Here is a 26,241-nt window from a genome sequence, read left to right as displayed (position 1 = left end):
AAATGAGCATTTACTTGAAAAAAATTTCAGACAAGTCCTATGGGGATACACGTTGGAGAAAGCAATCTAAGACCATTCTTAAAAGCCTCAACATAATTATGTTAAGCTTTTCTAAATCAAAAGATAATCTATTAAAGTCAACATTGCTAAAAATTCCAAGTGTGACAGATTAAAGAACATGTATTGAAACTGGGATTTATTTGAGCCCTTTATCATGACCGCATGTATGGTGATAGCATTAATGATAATTGCATTGGTTTAATACTGTCTTTACATTACTCTAGGAATAAAGAGGTTGGGCTTTTGTTTGTTTTGTTTTATTTTTGTTTTGTTTTTTAGAGGTTGGTTTTTTAATTGGATTTCCTATCTGGAGAAAACCATCTCAAAATTTTTAAGATAAACCAAATTTATTTTTAGTTTTATAAAACTTTCTAAACATATGTCTGTCACCTATATCTGGTGAACCTTTTACTTTCTTAATGGCAATTAGAAAGGAATGGTTACTGATTATGACAGAATATTTAACTGCTTTTGTCCTAAAAATACCTAAGCCTTAACTAGATTACTCAATGGCATTTTGCAAATCACAGTCAATATTACCCTTAGTGATCAACTAGTCTAATTCTCCTAAGTCTCTGATATGCTGGATAAAAATCTCCTAGGAAGGTGGAAGTAAGATTTGCTTTTAACTAAATTTCATTTCTTTTGGGTTCTGAAATTTTAAACTAGAGTCAGTGGTATGGGAAGAGAATGACATACTTGGGCTTGGGAGTCCAAGAAATTTGGCTCATATTTCTATTCTAAAAATAGAATTTAACTTGGGTCAAACACTCACGTAGCCTTCCTGAGGTCCATATTCTTAAAAAAATTTTTTTTAATTTATTTATTTGACAGAGAAGGAGAGCATAAGGCAGGGGAGCAGAAGGCAGAGGAAGAAAGAGAAGCAAGTTCCTCGCTGAAAAAGGAGACTGATGTGGGGCTTGATCCAATCCCAGGATGCTAGGATTATGACCTGAGCTGAAGACAGACACTTAACCCACTGAACCACCCAGGTCCCCTACTGAGGTCCATGTTCTTTTTGGAGCTTGGGAGTAATTGCATGGTGCAGTGCTTGATACCCGAGAAGGTGCTCAGTAACTGCTGCTTCTGCAATTCTCTATGTCTTCATATGCCCATGGTCTTTAAGGAGCTTTTCAAATGGATAATAGATGAAGAGGGAACCTGAAGGAATTCACATCTTTCAGATGGTGTCTATTTTCTCAATGAAGTAGGAGCTTATCAAGACTGCAAAGGGGTGCCTTGGGTGGCTCAATTGGTTAAGGGTCTGCCTTCAACCCAGGTCATGATCTCAGGGTCCTAGGATTGAGCCCTGCATTGGACTCCCTGCTTAGCAGGGGAGTCTGCTTCTCTCTCCACCCCTCCCTCTCTCTGTCCCTCCCCCTTTCAACTCCTCTTCCTCTCTGCCCCTTTCCCTCCCTCTCCCTCAACTCCTGCTCTTTCTCTCTCTTCAAATAAGTAAATTAAGGGACGCCTGGGTGGCTAGTGGTTAAGCGCCTGCCTTTGGCCCAGGGCGTGATCCTGGAGTCCTGGGATCGAGTCCCACATCAAGCTTCCTGCGTGGAGCCTGTTTCTCTCTCTGCCTGTGTCTCTGCCTCTCTCTCTCTCTCTCTGTCTCTCATGAATAGATAAATAAAATCTTTAAAAAAATTAATTAATTAAAATCTTTAAAGCAAAAAAATAAAAATTAAAAAATTAAAAAGACTGTATAGTGTAATGAAGATTCAAATGAAGATTTTGAATAGCTATTGCTCCCCTGTCTACAAGAACTTGGTATCTTTATTATACAAATATTGATGTTCTGGTTTCTTTCATTCTAGCCCAGGATTTGTGGCAGTCATGACTCTACATTTTACTGCTAAGAAAACCACAAATAGTTCGTGAGATGAAATTAATGCAGGTGGAAGAGTAGGAATTGTGCTTTCTTTATCATTTAAAATGTTCTCACAAAGCTGCAAAATATACTATTGGAGGTAAGACAAAGTGGTTGTATTCATTTGTTCACTCATTTATTTAGCAAACAACTTGGTAGTTCATTTCTTTTCATCAATGAATAATATATCCATTGTACCAGTTTGTTTACCCATTCACCTATTGAAGGACATCTTGGTTGCTTCTATGTTTTGACAATCATGAATAAATTTGCTATAAACATGCATGTGCAGGTTATTGTGTAGATGTAACTTTTCTATTTATTTGAATAATTACCAAAGAGGATGATTGCAGGATCACACGGTAAGAGTATGTTTAGTTTTATAAGAGTTGTCAAACTGTCTTCCCAAGTGGCTGTATCATTTTGCATTCTCACTAGCAGTAAATGAGAATTTCTGTTGCTCCACATCCTCACCAGCAAGAACTGGTATTGAGAGTAAAAGTGAGAAAGTGTCTCAGGGTTATCTGAGTATGAAGCTGCAGGTAGCAAGACAAAGGAGAAAACTTGTTGAGAGGAAATGGGGTGCTTGGTAGCTGGATCAGGTAGAGAAGAAATTAAAAGTGAACAAAGTGGGAGAGCTTATTGGGTATGTGTCAAGGATTATAGTCTTTATTTATTTATTTTTAAATTTTATTTATTTACTTGAGAGAGAGCTACAACCAGAGTTGGAGAAACAGAGCACAGAGGGAGAGGGAGAAGCAGATTCTCTGCTGAGCAGAGACCCTGATGTGGGGTTCCGTCTTAGGACCCAGAGATCAAGTCAGACGATTAACTGACTGAGCCACCCAGGTGCCCCAAGGCCTATAGTCTTTAAAAATCCATGGGATCCCTGGGTGGCGCAGCGGTTTAGCGCCTGCCTTTGGCCCAGGGCGCGATCCTGGAGACCCGGGATCGAATCCCACGTCGGGCTCCTGGTGCATGGAGCCTGCTTCTCCCTCTGCCTGTGTCTCTGCCTCTCCCTCTCTCTGTGTGACTACCATAAATAAATAAAAAAAATAAAAAAAAGATTTAAAAGAAAAATCCATGAGATCCCTGGGTGGCCCAGTGGTTTGGGCCCTGCCTTTGGCCTGGGGTGTGATCCTGGAGTCTGAGGATCGAGTTCCGCATTGGGCTCCCTACGTGGAGCCTGCTTCTCCCTCTGCCTGTGTCTCTGCCTCTGTATCTCTCTCTTTGTCTCTGTCTCTCATGAATAAATAAATAAAATCCTTTAAAAAAATCCATATGAATGGGTGAATGCAGAAAGCATTTTGAAGTCAAAGTGGTAGGAGAACCAGAAGAGTAATGTCAGGGAAGCTAAAGGAAGAGTTTACAAACAAAAGGGAAGGGCATGGGAAGGAGGTGCTTATTAAATTGTGTGTGGGAGTCATTCCCAGACTACATAGAGGTTTTCAAAGCAGCCTACCAACACACAGATTCCAAGGTTGTTCACAAATTTCCTTAGGTCTCTGTCTATTTGAGCAGTCAAGTCTTCAAGAAAAGCGAAAGAATGGTAAAGCCCATATGCAAAAGCCAATTTAGCTTTATATAAATTAAAATACTATAATATTTAGTGTTTTTAGAGTACAAATATTCTGTAAGAAGCAAAATCCTTTAATGAGGACAGAGACACACTATTAGAGAATATGATTGCGTTTTAAAGTAGAAATCCAATTTTACCCTTAATCTCATGATGCCTTGGACCTAAGATGTTTTTTATCTTATCAAGGGGCCCTTGTATTACTCTGTAGATTGATATTGTATACCCAGCTACATTGCTGATTTTCATGGATGTGCTGCAGAGGTCTTGGCCCCAGGCAAACTGCATTCCTTTGAGGTTAACCCAAGTAGGGCTTTATGGAAAGCACTGTACAAGGGACAAGGGCCCCAGAGTAAATGCTTAGGGAGTCAGCCAGCTCACCACTTTCTAGGCAGCCCTAATTCTCAGCAGGCAAATATATCTCAAAAGGTCACTGGATTCCAAACTGTAAAAGAAAGAAATAAGAACATCTATCTTACATTTTTCATCTTTATAATTTGTTTGTTTATCTTTAGAGATACTGTGAAACAATCAAAAGGTAAAACACTACCTCTACATAATACCTCAAAATTATAGAATTTTTAAGTTTGGTTTAGATTTAATGCCAAAAAGTATATTGAAAAAGCAAAGAATTCTATTAGGTCCATTCATTTTGCATTTTTAGATGACCAATTCCTCAGTAATTGACACTATCAAGTTGGTCAAATTAAGCAAATATCATAAACCTATTAAGATAAAAAATATGCATACGTGTATTTTTAGATATTAAATATCTATCTATCTATTTCATAATTTTCTTATTTCAGTGTCCAAAAATAAAATAATTATTCAGGGAAATGAATCAATCTTAAAAGACTGGTAGAATTGGCATACATAGAGAGGAAGAAGATTGTTCACATATACCAAGAATGAATGACATCTCTGGAAGAATAAAGAAACCAGACTTTCTAGAATCTGTTAGAGAGAAATGAAATAAAGTTTGGGTCAAAAAGGTGGGATAACTTTAAAAATAAGACAGAAGAATTTACATATAGAATGCCCTTGAAAAGTTTATGGATGTTGGAATAGCATAAAGCATAGAATGGGTTTTATAGAGGGATGATTTGGGGAGATGTTGAAATAAGGGCTATTAGGTAGGAGTTGATTACAGGAATCTAGGGATCAAGTAATGAATCTGTAAACTACTGTGGCTGGGATGGGGAAAATAAAAAGGAGAGGGCAGACTTAAGAATCAATTCATAGGAAAAAAATTAGTCGTTTTCAACTTTCCTTTAAATTGGCATTAACTAAAAAATATATGATCATGCTTCCTAATGTGCAGTATTTTTAAAGTTTCATATTATGGAGAATTTCACACCTACACAAAAGCAGAAGATTATAATGAACCCCAGTGAATCCATCACCCAGCATCAACATGCAACCAATCCTACCCCTATATAGCCCCACCTACTGTCCCCTTATTTTTACATACAATTTGCCACACTAATATTCAACAGTGGTCACAATAAATTTTATTAAACTTTTACTTCAAAATCTTTTTGCATTTATATTATTTTCTAAAACTTATCAATGTTGCAAAATCTGTTTCAAATTGTGCATATTCTCATTTGAAATAAACGAGAGATGAAAAAACTACTAACCATTTCAACAGTCCTAACTACATAGGTAAGACTTAGAAAAATTCAAGAAAATGCTTTAAGTTTCTTTTGTTTGAAATCATAAGCACAATTTTATGGAATAGTAATTACAGGTTAGAAATCTTCCTCTATACCTGATGAAAATGCCTTGCAAGTATAGGCCGTTGGTGAACATTTATTCAATTGACTGTTGAAATAACAGTAAAAATGGAGTTCAAGTAGTGGCTGAATTTAAGCAAATGACAATATAACCACTGAGGTTATGATTGATGATAGTTTTAGCTGAATGTAAGGAATAGCATATAATTAATAAAAATCATCAAAACTAATAAAGGGATATATTTATTCCTTAAAACCGTAACATAATCTCCTAGAGTAAGAGCTGAAGGCATTGTAATCTGAAGATTTCTTTAGCAGTTAACGGCGAATTGATGGCAGAACTAGGACTGTATCAGGGTTAGTTTTTTACTGCTGCCAGAACAAAATGTCACACATTTAGGTTGCTTAACACAGCACACATTTATTATTGTACAGTAAATCAGAAGTCCAAAACTGATCTCATCAGACTCAAATCAAGATGATGGCAGGGCTGTGTTTCCTTCTGGAGGCTCTAAGAAAATTACTTGTTGCCTTTCCTGGCTTCTAGAAGCTGCCCTCACTCCTTGGTCATTATCCCTTCCTCCATTTTCAAAATCAGCAAAGGTGAGTAGAATCTTTTTCAAGCCACATGTCTCTAGCCCCCTTATCTGTGTCTTCTACATTTAATGAACTCATGCCCACCCAGATAATTCAGGATGATTTGTAATCTTGAGGTTTTTAACTTTCATCACATCTCCAAAGTCTCTTCAGCCAGGTGAGATTACATATGCATCCATACCTGGGATTGGGACATGAACATCTTTGCGGGGCCATTATAGACCACTACAACAGTGTCTTTGTGATTTGAATGAATACATTTTTCCAGTCAATATGGATTCAATTGTAATAATATAATATTGACAAATCATTAAACAATGAATTCTGTTACTACAGAGTGGATCATGTGTGTGCTTTTTCTTTAAACATGAATCTACTGCTCTGTAAAAATTTTGAGTTACCGTATATTTCCTTTGAGTTGCATCTTAAGTGTTCTCTCCTGGGCCCACTGAGAGAAGTAAGAAAGAAATATACTTTTAGAAGGAAAGGTCTTACTATGGGCTTTGAGGTTTGGAAGGCAATGGGTTTATGTGATACAAAAAATAGATTTAACCGACAGGTATTTTAACATATTCACTAGATGTAAGCAGTTAAATCTTAACACCTAGAGGTATAAAGGTGATGATTCTGGCTTTTTTTTTTTTATTCTTAAAGTCAATTCCAAGTAGTAATTTATAATTTTATTTAGGCATCAAATTTCTATGAAACTGACAAGAAAAAGTACCACTTAAATCTCTAAGCCTGTAATTTGGGGATAATAATATTATTTATGCCAGAAGGCAGTAGTGAAAATAAATGTTATAATGGATGTAAAGTTCTAAGAGAACCTTGGACACATAGTAATTGTCCAATAAATATTAGCTATTATTTTTATTGATTAGTGAGAAATCCTGAATGGACTAGCCTATAAATATTCTATTATGTGGCTCTATGGTGGTTCACTCATATTCTATTATAGATTTTATGGAATTTTTTATGTATTTTGGCAGAATCCATGCATTTGGGTAATTTTAAAGGCCTCAAAACAGGACATATGATCAAGAACATCTACTTGCAACCAATGGAGTGTTGGCTTCTCAAAAGAAATCATCTAGGAGGTTTATGAATGGATTCACACAAAGGCTACTTTTTTGTTTTTACTATATTGTTAGGTTTTGTGACAAATTTTTAAAAAATTCTGAGAGATAGATTCAGTTTTTGGAAAAAGCCAGGATCCATGGGTGGTCATTTTTTGAATAGAGCAAGCTATTAGTATTTTGAATCAATGGCGAGGTGTGAATGCAGAGTAGTGAATCTCAATACTTTCTTGCATATTAGAATCACTTGAGAAGTTTTGGAAATTACAGTTGTGTAGCTCTCATTCCCAAAGATTCATACTCAGATTTCTGGAGTTAGGGAACAGGTCAGTGAAAAATGGCCACAAGTGATTCTGATGTATGACCTAGAGTAAGAACCGTTGCTTTCGTCCAATTAAATCAGAATCATCATGTTGGAATATTGGGGTCAGCAATTTTTAAATCTCCCTAGGTGATTCCGAAGTACAACCAACATTGAGAACCTTTGCTTTGTACTTATAAGGCTAAACAAGATCTGAAGATGTTCTGCAAGGCTTTTGAGCAACAAGCCATCCTGAGATGAGTGCTGTGATGAAAGAACTTCATGTACATGTGAAGCTTTATGCTCAAGAGTATTTTCCAAAATCTTCCTACTTTGTTCCCATCTTAGCTGAGTGCTTTGAGTGGGATACAGTATAGGATATGTACTTATAAGACATCCTGCATTGCCTATTGCTAAAGGGCAATATTTGTGGAGGCAAAGCTTGTTCAGGGGAGGAGGAGGAACTCCATGATCCTCTACAGGTGCTCCTAATTACTGATGAAGGGACAAGAAGAAGAGCATGAATAACACAGGTCCTTCTCTAGTCAAGTCTCTCTTCTGTCATCCTCCATCATTACCTGAGAGTCATACACATTTGCTAGCTCCTACGTAGATGCCTGGTGATCTCCTAGCTTTTTGGCTCCTGGGATGCTTTCATGAATAGTAGAGGAGGCAAAAACTAACACCCGAAAGAGAAAATAAAGAAGTATTGACAGAAAGGAGGACTTGATGAAAGATGGGTTCTCATCGTCACCATACAAATGATTAAATGCCCTGAATTATGTGAGCATCATGACTTCTGATCTACTAATTCTTAGCCATTTTCCCATGTCCCAGACCACTCTGAGAATCTGATGAGAGCTGTGGGTTTTCCCTCAGGAAAAAATGCACATGTCCTCAGGCACAAAAAGGTTTGCTTATCATTTTCTTTCCCGTCCTCCTGGAGTCATCACTAGACTGCCAGTTTTCACAACTTCACTGGCTACTATTCCTCAGCCTCATTCCACTATTAGCTGTTGCTGTGCAAAGTGTCAGGAGTCAAAAATATTTTGATCTTAGTTTTTGTGAAAGGTAAGCACTAGAGATAGGTATGATAACGAGTTCAAAAGACTTTTTCATGTTTCATGTTTCTCACTCTTGCTGAGGAAGGTGAGAATGCCCGAGAATCCTCCAGTTGTGTGTAGGCAGAGTGATCAAAGCTTAGAACAGGAGGAGAAAACAGTCAAGTGAGGAAAGAAGGCAGAGATAACAATAACCAGAGACCTGGGTGGAGGTTTAGTAAATATAATTCTGTTATTGTCCAGAACTCCAGCATCCTTTAAATGTGTCCTTGGAGGTTCCAGCAACCCAAGTAACAATCAGAAGAGCAAGGCAAGGGCAAACCAAACATCTGTTCTTTTAACTCCTTTAGTAAAAAATAGGAGCAGTGAGGAAATAGATTATTGATTTGTGTGTGTTGGGAATGTTGTGCCTGAAATCATTACACAGGCAGGGAAAACATGAGAAGGGGAAATGCAAATATCTAATATTGAAAGTGGGCTTTTAAAATGTAATCAAGGAAGGCTTTGGCTAGGTTGCCTGGGTGGCTTAGTTGGTTAAGCATCTGCCTTCAGCTCAGGTCATGATTCCACCCACGGTCCTCAGATTAAGCCTCATGTTGGGGTTCCCTGCTCAGCGGGGAGCTTGCTTCTCCCTCTCCCTCTGCTTCTTCCCCTGCTTGTGCTCTCTCACTCTCTGTCAAATAAATAAATAAAATCTTTAAAAGAAAGAAGAAAAGCAAGGCTTTACTAAGGAAAATAATGGGATTGCTTGATCATAATGACCATCTAGGGCTCAGTAAGAATCCACCCTCCAGGACACAGGGATGGTGCATTTGCTCCAGGCAGTATTTCTCCATCTGCTCTGTTTGAGGGCATTAAAGTGGTGCTCCTCCCTGCACTTCCCCAAAGTGTTCTGTCCTTCTAATGTTGCACAAACTATGGTGTCCCGATATCAGGTGCATATCTTTCTCTCCACTATAGCGCAAGCTTCCTTGTGCTATTCTCTACCCTGTGTCTAAAACAGTGCTTAACACGCAGCAAGTGCTGAATAAATGTTTCTGTTGAATGGAATGGAATTGACCCAAACCAAATTTTAATGACAAAATACAACTAGTTCTAACAAGTATTTCTCAAAATATTATTCGGAATGCACAAAATAACTAAACTCTTAAGCAGTGAAATGCCGATTTTAAATGAAAACGTGGGAGACATGTCCCATGGATGTTCTTTTGAATGCTTTTCTCATAGTCTCCTAAAAATAAAATTTGGAACTTCTTTACGCAACTGGTCTTTCAACATAGATAAGCATAGATCTGGCCTGGGTTGTTGCAGCAATAAAATTATTTTTCTATCTCTGATATTTATGTTTTCTTCTGAGAATATCTAGTTGAAATGGTGACATTTTGCAGTTTATTAGCAGTCAGCTACATATGTATTGAAGTAATATTATGTAACCCTAAATAGTTTGAATTCCCAAAGGGACAACAAGATTTTTTTAGATGACATGTCTTATTATTCAAGACTCTTAGGAAGTCTTTAAATAGTCCATCCACTAGCAAATGTGGCTTAAAAACACTGGTTTGTATTTTAAATGTCTCTCCTTTCCAAAGAGATAATGAATTAAAATTTAACATCTGCTTTCCAACCAAAAAGGCGTCCAAATGAATTTACATATAAATGTGAGACAAAAGTCAATATGCCATAAATAGTTCAAGTCCATTCCCTCAATTCATCAAGAATTGTGTCTGAACTCGGATAAAAGATTGCCTGATAATGGTATTGCACTCTATTAAGTCAAATACTGTATCAAATGAAGTCATAAAATATATAATACACAATTTTCTCCCAACTATTGGCCCACTGTTAAAATTGTCTTTTTTTTTTTAATTTAAAGGTTAGTTTACCCGAAACCTCTGTTTGACAACTCTGTTACAGTAAGCAACATTAAGAATATATTTGTTTATTGGTTATAGAGAAAGGAACGCTATTCTCTCCAGAGTTAGAAGATGTTCATGTGAAGTTAATAATAACAGAAGCTCATTTTAATTATACCTTTACGATGATGGGCAATGAGGGGGGCACTTGGCGGGATGAGCACTGGGTGTTATGCTATATGTTGGGAAATTGAACTCCAATAAAAAAATTAAAAAAAAATAATTATACCTTTACTTCATAAAATGCTTTAGATGTATGATTTCATTTGATATTTTAAATATCCTGTGAAGTAGACTGTATCTCCACTTCCCCCAATTCACAAGTGAGAAAAATGATTTCAAAGATTCATTCACTCATTCATTCAACAGATATTCACTAAATTTTTATTTTGTACCATACAAGTGCTAGGGCCTAGGAAACAGAAAGTTGGACAAGACAGACAGCTTTCTGCCTTTGTGTAAGTTATGTATTGGAGGTAGAGACAAATAAATAAGGAAATAAAAATAATTGTAAGTTCCTTTGTTATAAAAGAAATAAAGAGAACTTATTTTGGGAGATATGGGGGAAGTAGAGAATGATCTTAAGCGGACAGTTAACCATGGCTTTTGGTCATTGTCAGCTGGTCATTGGTGAATCAAGGCCTTCCTCACGTTTTCTGCCTCCTGAGCTGGTGCTATGTAAACTGCTTTCTACTGCTAGATGGGCAAAATTGTGAACTGCTCCTAAAAACGAGTTGGGCACTTTGGGAAATGATATTAATTTTTTCAGGTCCCTTACTGCCCTTGAAGTTGAACAGACAAGAGGAACAGGAAGCAGACTTCCCTCTTCTGCCCATAATTTGGGACACCTTTAGAGTTATGATATCTCCCTGGTCTCTGAAGTAGGAGAATTTGACACCTGTCTCAACAGAAGCACTCAATTCTGTTTCTGATCTGGGTACCGGAGTCCCTCCTGGTTAAACAACTACAACATAATTGGGCCTCCTGTGTCATTAGCCTCTCTTTTGTAAGTATTACGTTTCATCCTGCATTTTCCATATTATGAAAATATTTCCAGGTTAAGTGAGAATAAGAGACCAAGTCTTTATTTCACAAGTTAAGCAGCCAGGTCTATGGTCTAAGTAAGATTAGAAGCTAAATTTACATGCTCAGGATTGCAAAGACCATTTATTCTTTCCCGACAGAGTCGGGAAAGCAGCTGAGCAAAATGGAATTCCAGTTTTTTAGAGGGTTGTTATAACGACAGGAGTTTGGTACAATAATGTCTATTTACTCCTCTCAACACTTGGTTACCTCCCTCGTGACCCTGCAGAGCCTGAGGTAATGCATTCTGCATGGTAGCTTGGGTCTGAGAAGGTTCTAAGAATTTGCTGACAATTATGCATTGTGTTTCATTATTTATCACACTGGGGTAACGTGAATCTCTCTGATGTCCACTGCAGGCTGATCTGAGGCCCCCGTTCACAAGGGAAGTCATGAGGAATCTTATCCTGCTTTCAAAGCCTCCTCTGCCTCTGCCACTCTCATTTTATTCAGTAAGGATAATAGTAGTAGCTTTTGTAACTGAAAACTACCATCTTGTTTCTAAGAACTTGACTCTGTTTTAACCTGGTGTATTTGCTGTACATTACGTACCTCATGTTATCAGAAATTTGGGGGCATTGGCTCTGGAAAATTTTAACGACTTCAAAGTGTAACTGAGCAGCCAGAAATATTTCTACGGGGTCAGCTGCATTCCACCAACACCAGAAGCCTGCACATATCTGGCGTTGTAAATAAATAAGGGACATGATGTTTGAAGATGTTTGAAAAAACGTGGTTTTCCCTGACCTGTGCAACATCGTTTGGAATGTTTCTGTAGCATTCCGGCTTGCCTTTCCGAGCTATGGATTAAGGCAAAATTCCAAGACTTTTCAAGAACTGATGTCTTTGTTTTTCAGTGAGTTTGTGCAATTCATTAAGATTATTTGATATAAAAGTTTAGGAAAGAATATTTGCTTTATTTAAAACTTTCTGAAATCCATACTAAAACAAAACTGTGTTTCTATGCATGCTTGTTGAGCTTGAGTGTTTGAAACTTAGAGAGCTTGAAATTCTAGGCCTGCTAAAAAATAAGGAATAAACAGGTTCTAGAATATTCTAGTGGCCTGGTGGTATTTTCTGGGTAAAAGGGAGGCTAGAGAGTGTATCCTCATAAGTGTAAATTGGCAGTGGGTGTGTGGACTGCTCCCCAGTAATAGGGAACAGCTGAGGAGTGCCCTGGTGAGGGTGAAGGAGGATGGCAGGGTCTGGGCTTAAGGAGGCAAGTGAGGAGAGGCAGGAGGATGTCATTTAAAGAGACCAGAGAGTGAGCTGTTAAGAGAGAATGTTGGAGCCACATCTGAGAAACATCCAAGGCTGTGTGACCAGGAGACTCAGGGATGCTCTGAGGGTCTTCCTCCACTCTTGCTGCTCCTGCAGTCAATTCTCCATACCACAGCGAGAGACCAAATAAATATTAAGTCAGCTCAAGTCATTTCCCTGCTTAAGACTTTTCAATGCCTTCTTGTAACTGATAAAGTCTAAATATATTTCCAAATATTAACTGCAGAGAAATCTCTAGCTCCTTGCCACTACCTAAATGGATGTAAATGATATGTCCCGGTGAACTTTCCAATCTCCTTTCCTACCCTTTCCCCACTCCTCTCCAACCACACTGATTTCCTTGCTGATCCTTGAACGTGCCAGACTTAATCCTTCCATGGGCCCTTCTTCTTGCTGAACCACCCCCTTCTCCCCTAGAGTCTTCCTTCTCAAGTCTTTTCTTTAGGAAGGGCTTCCCTATGACACTCTCTAAAATAGTCTTTCCACACTTTTAGTCCTCTGTTTCCTTATACCAATTAATTTATTTTCAGGGTTTTTTTTTTTTTAAGATTTTATTTATTTATTCATTAGAACCCACAGAGAGGCAGAGTAATAGGCAGAGGGAGAAATAGGCTCCTCGGGGGAGCCCAATGTGGCACTTGATGCCAGGACCCCAGCATCATGACCTGAGCAAAATGCAGATGCTCAACTACCGGGCCACCCAGGTGCCCTATTTTCAGTTTTATACTTTCTATTATGCTATATGTTTATCAATATGACTGTTTCTTAGTTGTCTTGTTCAAATCTGTAGGCCTAAGACTTAAAACGGTGCCTGGAACACGATAACTTCTTGATAAATATTTGTCGATTCACTGAAGGAATGGATATCTGCTGATGTAAAAGATAAAGGAAAGCCATGTGGCAATTTGGGCCATGACATTTGTAGTAAGGAGACTCATGAGAAATGGCATGAGGAATGAGGAGCCAAACAGGAAGAATAGTTCAAGAAACTAAATTCTGGAATAATGAATAAGTTAAAATATGTTCTAGAATGTACTAAGAATGCAAGACCTATAGATTACAGCCCTACTAAGGCATGCATAGTGCCTAGTCCAGCTACATTTTGATTTTTTTTTCTTAAACCATTGTAATGCCCTTGCTTTTCTCACATGAAAATCCATTTCTTCCATGCATCCCAAGGCAAACAGAGGAAGATATCTTTTGTAATTTGCATTAAATTTGGAAAATATTGTCTGTTTGGGTATTTCTAATTTCCTATTCAATTGTTTTTCCAAGTGGGTGAGGAGAAAAGGAGGAGGAAAAGAGGAGAGGAGGAGGAAGGAAAGGGACTGAGAGAGAGATAGAGTTCACTCTCCTTCTTTGATCACAGGATCAGGATGACTTCCAACAGCAGAGTCACGATAGCAACAGAATGCTGAGAGCTGAGGGAAGATGGGTGGGGAGGAACTCTTTTCTGAGAAAGTGAGAGAGAGGCAAGTGACTAGTGATAACCAAACACCAGTAGGAAAGTGGTAAAGAAGCAGAAAAACTGACTCAGCAAATTTTGAGCATTGATATTTTTCTTCTTTCCAACACAGAACTGGTAAAGTGGAGACAATATGACAAAAGATAAGGGGGAAAGGCACAAACATATGATTTTATTTACAAGAGCGTTTGTTATATTTCTTTTTATTAGTTATATACCCTTAATGATAAGGTATTTACTATTTTTAATCTTAAGGTGATGTGCATTTAGAAATTAGAAAAGCTGATAATCAATGAAAACAGATTAAAGACTGATTTGAACACTTTTAGGGTTTAAATAGACAAGCTGTGGACATGGGGGCTTTCTGTGGTGTGTGCCACATTTGAGAAACATGACTCAGATGATTTTATCATGGGGATAAAATTGGTTAGATGAAAAGAAAAATTGTTAGATGAAAGGGTAAATACTTGGAAGATTTAAAAGGGAAGTTATGAGCTGGGTGTAATAAGAGAAAATCCATACACTCCATCTGGCTGTATGCTAGAAACTGCGTGTATTTCAGGAACCGGAAGTTAGTTTCTGAGAACTTCTAAAGCCATGAGCATTGCAACATTCCCAGGATGACTCAGCATGGGAAACTTCAAGTCTGTGTAAGCAAGCAGGGTGCTGTATATGGGGTAAAGCCTCTCCTGCTCCTGAGCTTCAAGGGAGAAAACAATGAATGGGGAAGGTACTTGCTCTCTGAGTTGGGGAGAACAAAAATGTTTCTCATATCTAATATCTCTGCTCTAAGCATCATACTTTGGTCAGTCTTTGACACTTATTATTAATGCTAAATGATATTTGTATTTCTTCTTTTGATTATATTGTTGTTTCATTATTGATAATTTATTTCAAACTTGAGTGTAAAAAGGAGGTCTTCATAGAATATATTATTTTTCCTCCCATAGCAACTCAAGTAACCGTGCCCAATAAATGTGACATAAATAAATGGATGTGTAGGACGTGATGACTCTTGGGCCATCTTAGTTTTCTTATGCTATGCATTTTCCTTAAACAACTTGACTTCTCCTGTGCTTCCAATTTTTTTCTGCTGTTGACTCCCAAACCGTAAATACATCCCAGATCTTTATTTTTTTACTTCTAGATATGCATATTCAACAGGTTCCTCTTTCACTTCTCCTTCTCCTCCTTCCCCCTTTCTTTTACTTGTTACTAGACATCTCCAATATTTCACACTAAGCCAGACAACTATTCTGAACTCCCCACAAACTTGCTTCTCCTCTGTGCTGCCACTTTAGTTAATGGCATCTAATGACAAGCCCAGTTGTCCAACATACAATTGATCACCATTTCCTCAAGTATTCTTTTAAATACTTCTAGGAAGCATCCCTTTCTCTCTATTAATATTGCCATTGTCCTAGTTCAGGTTACCATCAAAGTGACTCCCTCGACGACAGATCTCTCTGACTTCAGAGTATCTCTTTAATTTGATTGCACTATCGTAGAGAAAGTGTCATGTTAATCTGCTTGCGCTGCTAAAACAAATTACCAGAGAATGAGTGACTTATAAACAGTAGAAATTTATTTCTCACGGTTCTGGAGCCGGGAAAAGTCCAAGATCAAGGCATCAACAGATATGATGTCTGACAAGGGCCCAATTCCTGGTTCATAGACAGTGTCTTCTTGCTATGTCCTCACATGGTAGAAAGGGGAGGGAGCTCTCTGAGACCTCTTTTATAAGGACACTAATCCCCTGCGTGAGGGCTCTACCTCCCAAAGGCCCACCTCCAAATACCATCATATTAGGAGTTAGATTTCAGCATATGAATTTTGGGAGGATACAAACCTTCAGTCTACACTATGATTTTTCTAAAATATAGCTTTAATCCTGTTACTACCTAAAACCCTTCATTGATTCCTCATTGCCCTGAGGATAAAATCTGAACTCCCTGTGATGGTTTAATATCTCCATGATCTGATTGATTCCTGCTTTCCTTTCCAGCCTCTCTCTCTCTTCCCCCTGCCCCCCCACCCCCCAGCAATGCCACTTCATACTCTACCTTCTGCCAGACTGGGCAGCTCTCCTCACTATATGTTATGTTCTACTCCTATGACATTGAGCATGGTGTTCCCCTGACCTTCCACCCAGCACTTAGGGCCAGCTTCCACATCTTAACCCCTTCATGTGATGGTATCCTAGTCATTGATAAATTTCAATTTAGAAAGAATCTCATCAAATAAGAATTTCCTAGTTGCTTTCTCCCCTAGGCCCTCCCAATGACTGCTGTCACTCTCTGTGCTTATTCTATTACGGCACATTTCTCACTGTGTTATATGGTCCATTACTTGTCTGATCCCCATATCAAAAAACTTGGTGAGTGCAGGAATGTTTACCTGTCTGGTTCACATTCATTGTATATCTAACTGCCTGGCTCAGAGTGAATCCTTAAGAAAGATTTAAGTCATAAGATTATGATGCTACACTAAAAAACTATAATAGAACTTTAAATAAAATGTCATAGAGGTTGAGACAATAAAGAGTTTAAACTTAACTGGGAAGAATGGAGAAAGAGGGAGCCTGGGGATACTTCAGAGAGGTGCATTTTTGTACGCCATCCTAACTAAAACAATGGACTTTTCCTATGGGATTTTGGGAGTGAAGCAGAGTATGGCCTTCTCAAAGATGCTACTCTGATAAAATGCCCTAGAGACAATGATGACAGCTGTGACATGGAAAGGGAGACTTTTGGTAAAAGGTCTTGACATTTGGAGTGCTACACGAGAGGATGTGTTGTATCTTGCCCAGTAAATAAAGCTCTATTAAAAAACTTAAGAGGCTGCATTTGCTTTGACAGTATAAGAGACAATTGCCCAATATCAGCATGCACATTGCATAAGTGCTGTTTTCTCCAAATATAACATTTTCAAAACCAAGTTTTCTAATCCACTGTATTTATCCAGGTGTGCAAGACTCTGAGTTCCTAACTTGGAGGAGATAAGCAAACACATCAAGAATTATAATATAGGGGAATCCCTGGGTGGCTCAGCGATTTAGCACCTGCCTTTGGCCCAGGGCGCGATTCTGGAGTCCCGGGATCGAGTCCCACGTCGGGCTCCCAGCATGGAGCCTGCTTCTCCCTCTGCCTGTGTCTCTGCCTCTCTCTCTCTCTCTCTGTGTCTCTCATGAATGAATAAATAAAATCTTAAAAAAAAAAAAAAGAAAGAAAGAAACTGGGGTTAGGGTACTTTCTGAAAGTGTGTGGAATTTTAACTCTACATACATAAGTTTGCCTATTTTAAAACATGTTTGTTAAAAAACAACAACAACAAAACAACTGCAAGTAATTTCATTTTATTGAACATCAGAAACTGCCTACGGATCCATAGAGTGTTTTTAAAAAATTTTTTAAAAGACTATATTTTTTTAAGTTTTTATTTATTTACTCATGAGAGACACACAGAGAATGAGAGAGAGAGGCAGAGGGAGAAGCAGGCTCCATGCAGGGAGCCTGATGTGAGGCTCCATCCCAGGACTCCAGGATCACGCCCTGGGCCAAAGGCAGGCTCTTAACTGCTAAGCCACCCAGGCATCCCGAGATGTTTTCAAATTTATGAAATGAAATGAATGCAGGAAAACTTGTCTTGCAATAGCTGGAGATGAGCTTCAGAGAGAACAAACCTCTACCAGTCACATCTATTATGCTCAAAAGGCCACTGTCTATTTATATGCTTATTAGGGCTATTGTCTGTTGAATTCAAATAATAAAACACCAAAAACATTTTTTACCTATTAAAAGTGGAAACTATCTGCAATACTTTCTCCCATTCATAACATTACAGAACGAACACATTCTTCTCTCCCGCCTCTCAAATTTTCAGCAGAAAGGAACAATAGTAACATGCATACCTTTTATTGGATTATGCTATAAATTAGATGACTGATTTATGCTCAATTTAATGATTAGAAAGTGCCTAAAATGCTTAATGACAAGTCTCTATATTTAAATTGTTACTCCATGTCTACCTTCCATGGTGGTCTAGCTAGATACTAGCCCATTGCAATTGTTGACACAAAGTTCTTCCATTTTTGGAGAAAACACAGTTACTAGTTTTGGCTGTAATAGTTTATTTTCTCCTCATCAGCAAGCCTAGGCAAGGTTCCACAGACAGTATTTTTCCTGTTTGTCACCACCCAGAAGTCTTTAAGCTATTCAGGGAATAGGAAAAATGAGGGTCTTCTTTGTGAATCACTTAGAATCAATCAAAAATCTTTTTAAAACTTTGGTCTAACCCAGGAGTGAGTACCATAAAGAGAAAGAAGTGAACTTTTAGGGAACTAGAAATGGCAAGGAATGGAGCTTTTCTTCTCATTCTTCAGAGCAACAATTGGAGCATACAACCTTCAACATCCCATTATAATAGTAACATAATCACATTCCCCAAAATTGAAAATAATGCAAATATCAACATGATCCCAATAGTTCACTTAATAATGTTTTCCCTTAAGGTAAAAAAAAAAATGTAATTTTTTTATCATGTCTGATTAAAAAAACCACCCTGAATCATAAAATAAGAGGAACACAGGATATATAGTCAACTGAAACATTTTGAAAAAGATTGAAGACTATGGCTTTACGGGAAGTGTATGATCTCAGCATTAAAGTAGAAAAAAAGTGGAATTAATGATATTTTAAAAGATCTTAAGCAAAGGAGCACAGTGGTTGAGAGCATAGATGTTAGAGACAAACTGGTTTCAAAGCCTGACTGCCACTGAACTCTTCCTGCAACCTTGGGCAGGCTACCTCAGTTTCTTCATTTGCAAAATGACAATCAATACTCATTGTACCTACTTTCTTATTTTTTTCTTTAAATGATGGTTTGATGAGTTAATAATAGTAGGTACTTTTTTAATAAAAGCCTAAAACTTCCAGTATTCGGTAAAACTTTTTACTATTCTTCGCTCTTTAGTATTTCAAAATTATTGACCTATAATGAAAAATAATTATATCTAGCTTCTGAAAGTTTAATTAATTAATAATTAATAATAAATTCCATTTTCAATTTGGAAACCATATTTAGTAAATCTCTTAGAATATTACTAGAAGCTGTGTTTCAGAATTAAAAAAACCCTTCCCTACAAATGAGGATATATTTTCTGTGTTTTGTGCTATCTTTTGAAAGAGGATATCATTGCACTACGAGTTGAAAACTCTGCACAGAAGGTTCATTCATGCTGACTCTAAATATTACCAATGGGAGGAAGATTCCAGTGTACCGAATTTCATCACTGATAAACCTATGAGTAATGACTGATCTTCCTTGGGACTAGGTCTAAAACATTCTCTTCTCAGATGCCAAATGTTTGGCTTAATTTTGTGGTCTGCAGTTTGAGGGCCTTTTTCTCATAATTTAGAATTGATAAAGCAACTAGTTTCCTGCCCTAGACATTTTATCAGATAAGATCAGCTTTTATCAGAGTTCATCTTATTTAATCAGCCCAAATTCAGGTTTCCTTTCAACTTAAGTCATAATTATAATCTTCTCTGTGCAAGAAAAAGAGAGAATCCTTACCAGATCATCTGTGATAAGATTTGTGACCAGTTTCTCCTGCAAAATATGTAAGTTTTGAAATTATTTCCTCTTCCCCCCCCCCAGGAGAGTATAAATAAACTCTTCCTGTGTGACTGTTTAGTTTTCTTCAAAATATATTAGACTGTTTTTATCTTAGCCATTTCTCTATTCAAGGAGAGAAGATGCCACATATATCTTAATTTAGCAGCACTTCTTGTTGGGATTTCCAGATAAGGCACAATATAGGCTTTAAATATAAAAAGGGTAGGTTGTTTCCCACAAAGCACACCGGTGTTCATAGGATAAGAAACTGGCTCCCGTGTTTTCTGATAAAACAGGAATTCCTAGCACAGAGATATTTTTAGCACATCTGATAGAACATCAGCTCCATCCACATTTCCTTAGCATGTTGTGCTATATTCACCCTCCGACATTCCAGGATTGGCTCATTACTCAAGGTAGTAGGGAGAAGTCACGATATTTCTCTCACAAGGAGAAAGATCAGAAGCTCCTGTTATTATGACATTAACATATTTTTCCTTTTTTTTTTTTTCCATCAAATACACAACAACATTTTTGCCTCCACTAGCAATTACTACACACGCTGAAAGTTAGACCAAGCCCTCTGGAAATTTTTTATTTGTCACTGTAGCACCAGTATGTTTAAATTACATGTTTATTCCTGTCTACATTTTGAAGATGGCTCCGACTGATTAAAAATTAGAATTTTGTGTTTACTTTGCTGCATTTATTTCCTTTCCTAAGCAATTGACTAACAATTAGCTATTGACTTCTTTATACACAGAGATCTTGGATAGAAAAGATATTCTCTTTTTTAAATAGACACAAAAATAAGTAAAAAATATTTTTAAAAAATTGTTAAGCAAAATCTTGGTCAAAATATAAAGAGGTTGCCCATATATAGAAAGCTCATATTATAATTGCATGTGTTCTTGAACATGATTTGTAACATTTCTCCCCCCTTCCCAAATATGCAATTTTGATTTAATACCGGATTGATAATCACCTGACCAAAATTAGCTTTCTTGTTTACAGTTACCAAAGATACACATCAGTAATGCAAATGGAAATAATCTTGAGTAATTTCTTTTTGACTAAGACTACTTTTATCACAGTAAATCTGGATTATAGGTAAGAGTAGCTGGAGTCTATGTCTATATATTTATGTATCTATGTATCTATATTTATATCTATAGAAGTTAGAGATATATATGCCTGTGTGTGTGGAATAGTACCTAGAATCACATAATAAAGCTTTTCTCTAAAGTTAGGGATTTGAAGAGTGAATAACATAGAAGGACACACCCTCTGAGTTTCAAAAAAATCACTGAATTTTATAGATTTGTGGTTTAAAGCTTAAAATTTCAGTTTGTGTATTTTTTATTCCAAAACAGTTGACCACCTGGTTTTAAAAAGAAGGGTTTCAAAATATTGCAGGAGTGAAATGACTCATAAAATAAAATGTAGACAAAGTAGAAGTAAATAAAAAACTTAAAACTCAAGATTATTTTAAAAGCACATATGTTTTGCCTTAAGGGGAAGGTGGAGCCTTGCCAACCATCTCTCCTCTCAGATATTCAGAGTACATTTGTAGGACATTATTCTAACACTTAAATGTCAGTGGTTCCTTATTTTAAAAAGATTGTCTCTTTTAATGTCGAGTATTGAAATATAGACTCTATTCTTTTCTTAGGGCTTTAATGCAAAGTCTATTTTATAGCTTCTAGAATCATTGCTAGGAAGATTTTGAGTGCTCTTTTTGGAATTCTGGGAGGCATAGAAATTAAACTTTATTTTCCTCAGCTTGAGAAAAAAGACCTGAGAGAAAAGTATTTTTCAACTGCTGGGACTCCTTAAAGTCTTTCTTTCCTTTTGTTTGTAAAACCCTTTCCAGCTCCCTCCCAGCCTCTCTGAGTATCGAACTTCTTTGTCTTGACTTACAGATAATTTCCACTTTTATGTTAAAATAGAGAACATATTTGTTCCCAATGAGAACAGGCCTTTCCTGAAGATACATGGACACCTTGTCAGGTGTATTTAACCCCAACTCCGATAGAAGGAGAGACACAGGGATGAATAACATTCTCACCTTCAAGTCCCTGCTGAGGGTTAGACAAACATCCTGGTGTGTCCTTTCGTAGTTTATTGGTTTCCTGAGCTAAATTAGGGATTAGGATTCGAGCCAGGGCTAGAATCTCTTCCTGAATATTGTGATCCCAAAACTCAGAAGAATCAAGACCCGAGTCCCCACAGCAAAGCCAGAAAAATAAATAAATAATAATTAGGCCAACACCTCTGACATTTACCCATTCCCCTGAGTGCCATGTCTTGGGCCTGATAGACTTTGTTTTCTGGTTTAAGCTGTAACTGTTTAGAGCAAAGAGCAAATATTTTGTTCTTGCTAAATATATGCATCTTTTCTGAACTCTACATATAAAAAATAAGAATAATAACCATACCTTTAAAGTTCGCAGAGCACGGGTGGGCCCTCTCCCTTGCCAGGTAACCTATAGGGCAAGATTTTCTTATAAATCCCTTCACAAGAGGTTACAGACTGATAAGTATGTGAATTTTGTTCAAATGAGAGTTTTACTAAAGATTTAATTAACAAAACCATTTTTGGGGATCTGATATTATCTCAGTAGAGTAGAGAAAGGCTGAAGTTTTGCCAGAAGTTGACCTTTTCAATTTCAGCAAATAGCCACCGATGATGTGCTAGGCTGGAAAGCAGATGCTGGAAGGTTAAAGAATTCACTGTAATCTCTCATTTTTCTCCCTTTCTCTGCATAGCTGGGATTTCAAAAATAAAATTTCAAAAATAAAAATGCCTACACCCTTGAGGAAGTATTCCAGGGGCTTTGGAATCCGACAGATTTGTCTTAACTACCACTACCAGTTGTGCAATCAGAGCTTGGCTTCTGCAAATGAACGTGGTTCCCACTTGCGTGCGATGGGTATTGACGAGTCATGGCAACATGTACAAGGTATACAAAGAGGTAAACATCTGTCAGCTGGAAACTGCCAAACTCTTCTTTACAAGCGGTGAACAAAGCTGGACCCACTATCGACCCTCCGAATGAAAGATTTCAAATCCTCTGTACGTTTTGAGTAGCAAAAGAAGTTATTCCTTTTTAAAGATAGAGTTGATGTTCTGCGCAGAACTGAGTATTAACTAAAATAGAGTAGTGGTTATAATGGAAATTCTGGTAAGATTATTTGATATACTTCAGAGCATGTACATCCTCTCCTTGACAGAGTGGAGAGATTGTTTTGATTTGGTTTGGTTTGGTTTGGTCACCTTCCCATCTCCTATTCAGGTTTCTTTCACAGCTCCCTTTCTACCCTAAGCTGGGGAAGCTCTGGGAACTGCTTTCTAGTCTGTTGGGCTACTGAGCCGGACCTGCCCTCGACACAGATCCTCATCTAGAGCCCAGAACACTTTGGAACCAGACTTAGACCTGCCTGTCTAGGAGCCATCACCCATGAGCCAGAAAGAGTCAGTTAGCCCCAGGAGAACAGGGCACTAACAGAACACTGGGACAGCTACCTGCCATGGCTCTTAACCAGATCCATCCAGCTCTGGACACACCCCCGGGGATGAAGATCTATGGTGGTGGGGGCTTCCAGAATGATGCTGTCCTCCGCTACCCCGCCCCAGATACATGGTACTTTTGAACCATGAGCTGAGACCATATGGCCTTTGGAAAGCTGAAGGGTCAGCTTGGGAACATGTCTCTTCATTTAGTCCCTAATAAGACAATAAATGTTGTTTTTAGAGGCCTTCAAAAAACAACAAGAACCAAACCAAACCAAAACAAAACTGCCTAGAAGTTTTTCTTTGCCCTACCATCGCTAGGAGGCTTATTTCAATAAGAAGCACTCTTTCACCCCAAAAAAGTTCCCCTGTGGCCCCTGCAGTCCATTAGTTTCTGTCAGCGCTGCCCTGGGCAATCACTTAACTGCATGCTGTTACTAGAGCTTTGCCTCATTCAGAATTTCAGATAAATGGAATCATGCTCCACACAATCTTTTTGTGTCTGGCTTTTTCTCACATAGCATGTTGTTTGGGAAATGTATCTGTGGTGTTGACTGGATATCCCATCATTTGTCTATCTAGTCAGCATTTGAAGGAGGTCTTCTATTATGAATAAATGGGCTGTGAATGTTCATGTACAAGTCTTTGAGTGGCACATGTTTACATTTCTCTTGTGTAAATACCGAGAAGTGTGTTTCCTGGGTCTTACAAGTATATCTTTAGAAGGAATTGCCAAACTGTTTTCCACAGTGGTTATACCATTTTGCATTCCCACCAGCAGTGTGTGAAGGTTCCTGTTGCTTCACAACCTCACCAAAACGTGTTATTGGCAATCTGTTCAATTTTTGCCATTGGAGTAGGTATGCAATGTCATTCCGCTGTGGTTTTACTCTGCACTTCTCAAGTGATACTGAAAATCTTTTCACATGCTCGCCTGCTACTTGTATATCTTCTTTGGTAAAACCTCTTTCCAATTTTTGTCCACTTTTTATTGATATATTGTGTCTTCCCGTTAATGAGTTAAAAATTTCTGTATATATTCTAGATACAAATTGTTTGCCATATGCCTATCTCACAAATATTCTGTATTTCTTAGGAAAAACCCTAAAATCATGAATTCTGTTTCTCACTCAAAAATAAATCCATAGGAAAAAGACAACCATCATATGATTTATTTCACTCAGCATAAGACTTTTCCAGTTCCATCCATGTCGAAGCGGATGGTAGGTATTCATCCTTTCTGATGGCTCAGTAATATTCCATTGTATATAATCTTTATAGATTCTTCTTTATCCATTCATCTTCGAAGGACATCATGGCTCCTTCCACAGTTTGGCTGTTGTGGACATTGCTGCTATAAATATTGGGATGCAGGTGTCCCATCGTTGCACTACATCTGTATCTTTACCCAGAATCTTCTTAGGAGCTACTAATCTGAATCTTGCTTGTGCCTCCCAGCACCCAGGAAATTTTGAGGCAGCCTACGAAGCAGCAGAATTTGGGGACAGGTATTTTTCTCTCTGATGTTTAACTGTTTTTTATTTATCTCATTTAAACCTTTACCAGATGGTGCACATTTTCCTCATGCTGCATTTCTTTAAATGATTTTTCCTACTCCTGTCCTGTTTTGAAGGCTTATAATTTTTTTTCCCATACAAGGCAAACTCATCTCACTGTCTCCAAAGTTATCTTCCAAAAGCAAGAAAGGTAATTTACCTTCCAAAAGGTAAATAAATTAAGCCAAATTCGTCCTTTTTTGAATACTCAATGCCAGCAAGTGCCTACAGAACAAAGTTTAAATTCCTCGAGATGGCACCCAAACCATGTCATTATTTGGACCAATTCTGCTTCCATGAATTCCACCTAGAATCTCCTTTTCCACTCTTCCATTCTTTTTTTTCCCCACTTTTCCATTGTTATCTCAATTCTCATTCTTTTTTTTTTTAAGTTTTTATTTATTCGTGAGAGACAGAGACGGAGAGAAAGAGGTAGAGACATAGGCAGAGGGAGAAGCAAGCTCCCTGGGGGAGCCTGATGTGGGACTCCATCCCAGGATGCAGGGATCAAGACCTGAGCCAAAGGCCCAGGTGCCCCTCTCAATTATCATTCTGAAAAACTTCCACCCAACACCATCTTTCTCATTCCTCAGTGAGTATTAATGATAATTGAAACTAATTACAGTTTCAGCCCCTTCTGGGCTGTCAGACCTTCACAACTTTGCAGCTTACACCTGCATCTCCCCTTAGCTGGGGCCACCTACCTGTTACAGTCTCAACTCCATTCAGCTTTTCCTGACTTACCTTAACCTTGTTGGGGAAGAATTTCAGAGGGTCTGATCCATATGGCCATTCTTGTCACCTAATACTACTCTTTAACTCAGGGCTGGGAACTAGGTTTGGGGCTAATTCTGGGAAACATAGTATCCATTTATGGGAACTAGAATCCAATTTTGTTACTTAGGTCCTTTTATCACTCTCTACCTATAGAATCACTCCTTGCTCTTGCCAAAGTCAATCCCACCTGAAAAGGTCCTGAAGCCTCATCCTCGAATGTTACCCCATAGTCTGCATTTTCTTGTTCTGAGAGACCTCTCTATGACTGATGACTGCTCCCCTAGTTTTCCAGGGATGAGCCTGGAGGATTGGATCCTTCAGCTGTGGCCAGCTGTTGCTAGTCCCACAGCTGTGCTCTGGATTGCTACATTGACTTAAAGTAGTATCTTTTCAGAGCTCATATTAAGGCTTGTGATATATTTTATAGCACCACATACATTTTTGTGTTTTAGGGAAATGAAATTAATATGATTCTAAATAAAATGTTTTGAAAGCTATATTTTGCTCAAAAGAGTCAAGTTGTAAGCTATTTAGCTAGGGCTATTTGATGCCATGGTTCATAATGTCACAATATTTTTAAAAGATGTATGTCTGTTCTTATTTCACACAACTCCTTTTAAAAGGAAAAGTTGAGTGAGTAAAGAATTTATAAGGATAGAGTATACAAAATATAATGGCTTTAAAATAAGTTATTTTCCCCTGAACACTATTAGTTATAGGCAAACTTTCAGCTTTATATTCTCCCCCCCCATCTGTATT

At 37.8% G+C, this 26,241-nt stretch overlaps 1 long non-coding RNA gene across 2 annotated transcripts in view; it reads left to right on the top strand.

Moving 5' to 3' along the window:
- Positions 1–26,241, top strand: part of LOC140607987 (uncharacterized) — an 84,047-nt gene that overhangs the window by 22,882 nt on the left and 34,924 nt on the right. Inside the window, exon 3 of one of the 2 annotated variants that reach the window (XR_012009930.1) lies at positions 22,405–24,308. The exons of the other annotated variant lie outside the window; for it this stretch is intronic. This is a non-coding gene — a long non-coding RNA (uncharacterized lncRNA). Of the gene's footprint in view, positions 1–22,404; positions 24,309–26,241 lie in introns of those variants that run through there. 2 annotated transcript variants of the gene reach the window in all.

The sequence above is a fragment of the Canis lupus genome, chromosome 17, assembly GCF_048164855.1.
Source record: "Canis lupus baileyi chromosome 17, mCanLup2.hap1, whole genome shotgun sequence".
Taxonomy (NCBI): Eukaryota; Metazoa; Chordata; class Mammalia; order Carnivora; family Canidae; genus Canis; species Canis lupus.
This window is presented reverse-complemented; position numbering and strand designations above follow the sequence as displayed.